Source organism: Panicum virgatum, chromosome 6N, assembly GCF_016808335.1.
Source record: "Panicum virgatum strain AP13 chromosome 6N, P.virgatum_v5, whole genome shotgun sequence".
Taxonomy (NCBI): domain Eukaryota; kingdom Viridiplantae; phylum Streptophyta; class Magnoliopsida; order Poales; family Poaceae; genus Panicum; species Panicum virgatum.
Window position 1 is genome coordinate 36583367 of NC_053150.1, and position 6036 is coordinate 36589402.

The window sequence follows — 6036 nt, forward strand, 5'->3', positions numbered from 1 at the left end:
ATTCTTGGCCACCTGTGCCAAGAAATGAGATACCGCTACAAGCTTGTCCTGCAAGGTATGCTTCTGAAGGATAGCCCACGAACGAAGCCAGTGTGTAATTGAGTAGATAACCTGCAAAAAAGAATATTTTTTGTTATCAAACACCACAACATTTCTGCATAGCCAAACAGACCAACACAAGGCTGCCGCGCCCAGAAGTACTAGTGGCTTATATTCTTTAAAAATTCCATTGAGCCAGCTCCCAAACATAATAGCCATATTATAAGGTTTTGATATGCCCCAGGCCGCATAGACCGAAGCCCATACCATTCTCGTGAATCGGCAGTCAAAAAACAGATGTTGTATCGTTTCATTTTCATGACAGAAACAGCACCATTGATTCCCCGGCCAATTCTGTTTTGCAAGATTATCCTTTGTAAGAATAACACCTCGTCTAAGATACTAGAGGAATATTTTTATCTTGAGTGGAGCTTTTAATTTCCATATTCTCTTATTTAGGTTAGGAGTGTTCTGATTGATTAATCCCAGATAATGTGACTTTACCGAAAAAAACACCTGTCTGGTTTATGTTCCATTTGAAGTCATCCCTTTCTTGGCTTAGATCGATAGTTGATAGATGTGAGACAAGATTGTTCCACATCATCAACTTATTGCCAATTAAATCTCTACTCCAGCAGAGATTCGGGATCTGTGTACTTAGTACATCAGCCACCGTATCCTGCTTCTTACTGACTATGTTATAAAGTTATGGGTATTGATCCCGTAAAGGGCTATTTCCTAACCAAGTGTCTTCCCAGAATCTTACTTGAGACCCATCTTTTATTATGAAAGTTCCGAATCTTAAAAAATCTCGTTTTACCTTCATCAGGCTCGCCCAGAAATGTGAATCTCCACTCTTCTATTGGACCTATACCAACGGTTTAGACCCTAAGTATTTATTGCGTAAGATCTGCTGCCATGTACCGTCTATTGTTAACAGGCAGTATAGCCACTTACTAAGCAAAGCTATATTTTTTAATTCCATGAATCCCTAGTCCCCCTTGATCCTTAAGTTGACACAGGATGTCCCACTCTGCTAGCTGATACTTTCTTTTATGCTCGTCACTTTGCCAAAAAAATCTAGATCGAAAATAATCCAACTTTGCCTCTCCAAAGCAGAAAATTTCACTCTAATGGAAATTAATTTTAAGGCCCGATAGTTGCTCGAAAGCACAAAGAATAGTCTTCATGTTATGAGCTTGCTCCAGGTTATGGTCCATAAAGAGGATTGTGTCATCAGCATATTGTAATATTGATAGCCCATCATCTACCAAATGGGGCACCACACCACTCAACAAACCCTCTGCTTTTGCTCTCTTTATGAAAAGTGTGAGAATATCGGCAACTATATTAAAAAAAAGTATGGGTAAAAGTGGATCTCCTTGGCTAAGTCCTTTCTTCGTTTGAAAATAAGGGCCCACCTCATCGTTAACATTTATTGCTACACTTCCGCCTGAGATAAAAGACTCAATCCACTTGTGTGAAAAGCCTTTCAACCGAAGCGTCTGAATCAAAAAGTTCCACCTAACTTTATCATAGGCCTTTTCAAAATCTATTTTGAAAATTACCCCACTCTGATTCTTGCGATGCAATTCGTGAACTGTCTCGTGCAAGATCACAACTCCTTCTAAAATGTTTCGGCCACGCATAAAAGCCGTCTGTGAAGGGCTAATTATATTCTTTGCGACCGAGTTGACACGGATTGTCACCACTTTTGTGAAGATTTTGAAACTCACATTCAGGAGACAGATTGGCCTGTATTGCTGGATTTTAGTGGCTTCTTGTATTTTTGGCAATAACGTTATAACACCAAAATTTAGACTGAAGAGAGGAATATCACCTTTGTGCAGATCATGGAACGTTTGCATGAGGTCCCCTTTGATGACATCCCAAAACTGCTGATAGAATTCAGCTGGGAAGCATCTGGTCCTGGCGCTTTGTTATGATCCATATCAAAGATTGCATCACGAATCTCCTTTTTAGTGAAAGGAGCTACAAGAAATGCATTCTCTAGTGGACTGACTTGAGGGATATCATACGTCCTATTGCCTAGAGTAAAATTATTCTCTTCGGGAGGACCAAATAATTCTTTGTAAAATTGGGTGATATAACCTTTTAGGTTATGCTGACCTTCAATTTTCCCGCCCTCGTATGTGTTCTAGAGAGAAGATACGTTTCTTACGATGTTTGCCATTTGCAACCATCTGAAAGTATCGAGTGTTATTATCCCCCAAAAGAACATCAGTCGCTTTGGCTCATTGATAATACTTGAGTTCCTATTCCAGTTGATTCCCCTCCTCGTCCGTGAGTGTTCTATTTTCAGCTTGGGTGTCTAGGTTCATTACTATCGATTGGAGGTTCTCCTTTTGTGCTTTATACACCCCATGGTGGTGGCGAGCCCACCCCACAAGTGCTTTCTAAGTGCCCCCAATTTTCTATTCCAGCGTTGCACTGAGTTTTGTCCGCTAACTGGTTTATTCCAAATTTCTGTGACCCGCTCTTTAAAATCATCATGGGATAGCCAACTGAGTTCCATTTTGAACTGCTTTGCATGTCCCGTATAGGATGAATCACCTATTTTCAGAAGTAACAGGGTATGATCTGAGACGCCTCTATCCAGCGCATGCACTGTTACCATAAGATATTTAAATTCCCATTCAGTTGTCAGTAGAACTCTATCGAGCTTATCATAGGTCGGACCCCGTAGAGAGTTTGCAAAGGTGTACTATCTCTCTGTCAAATCTATCTCCCAAAGATCAAAGCTATCAATGACAGCGTTGAACAGGAACGGCCGGCGAGGGTTAAAGTTATCTTTATTCTTTTCTTTATTGTGCCTCATGATGTTAAAATCACCCCCTATTAAGGTGGGCAACGGATTTTGTTGAAACGTACGAACGAGTTCCGACAGAAAAGCTGATTTGAATTCATCCTGTGCCGGACCATATACTGCCATCAAAATCCATTCAAAGTCATCATTTCTATTTCGGAGATGGAACTTCATAAAAAATCCCCTTCCACAATAATGGACAGATAGATCAAGGACCGTTGAGTTAATTCCTAGTAGAATACTGCCCGACCGTCCCCTGGGTGGGAGGCAATGCCAGATAAAATCCGCATTGCCAGAAAGACGGTTAAGATTTAATCTAGACATGTCCTGTTTCCCGGTCTCCATGACGGCAACAAAGTCAAGGTCTCCATGACGGCAACAAAGTCAAGTTTGTGATCCCTGATTGCATCTAAGATGTATCTATATTTAGCCAAGTCTGAAAGACCTCTGCTATTCCAGTAGAATCCTTTCATGGGGAAACACTTTTGTTTAGTTTTTGGGTCTTTTTTCGCGCCTTGGCTTTTTTAGCTGATGATTTAGACTTACGCCCGGTCACCTTAAGGTCACAAATTCTCATGCCTAGGTCCGGATCATCCAAATCCACATTAGTTATGTCCTTGATTAAGTGGGAAAGGAGCCTGTTATCATTTTCAGGATCCTCCTCATCACTTAAATCAAAAGAATTTAAAACTATATCCGCTCTTTTATTTTTTGGCTGAACTGTAACTTTATCCACTTCGATTCGTTTTAGTTCCTTATAAGAAACATTAATATCTTTGGAGCTGCTACCCATAGATATCCCGATAGACTTTAATTTTGCAATACTATTGTCCACATGTAACTTTAAAGTAGAAGATATGTTACCTGGTGTGGATGTCCCTGCCGGGTTGTCCAGGTTCCTAATAGCGGCACGCCTCTTGGCTTTGTCCAGAACTAGCTCATCTGCTGCAGGATTACCATCAGTAGAAAAAGAGTAGTTAGCGCAAGCACTTCAGCGTTTACCATCTAGAAAGACTGATCCAACACCTGAAATATCATCCCATTCCGTACCTGCGATTTTGTTGGTGGGTGTCGTGAATGCCTCAGGCGTGAACACCTCCGGCTGCCCTGACGCCAACACAACTTGTTGCTTGCTAGGTGTTGTCACCCCCGCCTTAGCAGATACCACCGTATCTGTATTTGACTCTGGAATTGTCGGCGATGCCATCACAAGTGGCCCACTAGATGGCGAATTAGAATAACTTGCTACACAGCAATGTGAGGCTGCGTACAACTCCTCAGAGGCTAACTCAGAGAAGCTCAAGCACAAACCTTTAATTAAAGAAACGTTGGCCTGACCACTGTGAGCAACAGACTTTAGGACCTGTTAGTACAGGAGGCAATAAGGTTTGCAGAGTAGTTTCAATCTCCTGAGAATTTTTATCCGGTGTCATCCAGGCGTCCCCCGCTAGTCCTGCCACCTTAGCACCCGCGCTGGTCGTAGGTGTTCCTGCGACCAGAGGCGTATCAATCACCACAGCCGACTCCTTTCCTGCATCAGGGAGAAGGCATTGTGATAATCAGATACAGCACAACCAGAAATTGATGGGAAAAAAAGGATGATACTTACCAAAAGTATTCTCAGGACCAATGTTTTAAATAGCCGGCTAAGCCATTTAGCTATTTATGTCCAAAAATAAGCTATAGCCGGCTATAGCGGGCTATAGCGGGCTATAGCCGGCTATAGCCGCAGTTAAGAGCTAAGTTATACATGAAAAATCTTAGCTAAATCTCTCTCAAACAGCTATAGCGAGAGATAGCGGAAGTTATAGCCGGAGATTTAAAACCTTGCTCAGGACCCGGCTTGAAACCATCTCTTGGTACAGTAACCGCTATTTTGAACATTTTTTATGTACCCTCAAACACAACTGGCTTCCTCGGCGGACACGGACGACGGTTCCCCATAGGAGTGACCGCAATCAGACGCTGCATTGGGGCATGGCCAGATCCTACATTTTTGTCTGAGATAACCTGCTCTCAGGCTGACTAGCACTCTTCAATTTCTTAGATAAAGCATCCCTATCTTTATCCCGAAATTATCAAAATCTATGGGATCATCATCTTCTGGCGGAAGCGTTGCTGGCAAAAAAAGTGCATCTTCCTGTGTGAAGGTAACATGATAACCTTGTGTACCAAACACCAGGTCAGTAGTATGTGGCAGCCGACGCTTATCCAGCATCCCAACTTTGATCCTGATCACACCTTTCATCCTATAGGTGAGCATATCCACTTCCAGAGTTGCTCCAATCACCGTCCCGACAGCCCAGAAATCCAAGTATTGCCTGTAGGCATGCGGCACTCCAGTAACATGAACCCAGACCTCCTCTAGCTCATATGTAGGTGCAATATCTTGATCATTTTGCCAGACTGACACTGTGAGTGTGACACCAAGATTTTTCAGCTGAAAACCAATGTCAACCATACTCTGCAGTGATTCAACACTAGGAAAAGCCACCAAAAAAGAATTTTCATCATGGACTAGAGCCTCCCATTTCCAGTCTATTCTGGTGATACGGGCAATTTCAGATTGAACCACCTCCGCTGTGATGTGCCCCCCGTGACAGTGACTAGTCCTGTCGGTGCCGGATCCGGTGTCTCGAGCTTGTAATCCACATCCGTAATTCTGATGAAAGTAAACTCCTTCTTCCCCGACCCAAAGAAAGATGCATTTGGTTTCGGCATCTTCAGAATCGGGCACTTGGCCGACAAATGGGAGTTCTTTTTGTTGCAGATGACGCAGTCGAGATTTGCCTTGCAATTCTCGTTAACATGGCCACTACTCTTGCAGCGGAAGCAGAAGGATCTCTTCTTTTTTAGCGCACCTTGCTCTAGTTGCTGGTGATCAAGGTCAGCCCCCTGTTGACTGGGCTCAGCCTTGTTAGAATTGAGGATCGGCACGTACTGATGATGGGATTGATTTCCGGCTAGTCGGGAAGCCTGCTGATCACCCCCACCGCGACCAGGATGAGTCCCGCGCCCTGCTGGTGCACCACGCCCAGTCTGCAGTCCTTGATCACGATCGCGCCCATGGTCACGCAAACCATGTTCACGGCCTCGCCCAGCGTGCTGCTGGTTGGTCCTGGAATGAGATTGGAAGCCTCCACCACCGAACTCTCCGCGTCCATCGCGTC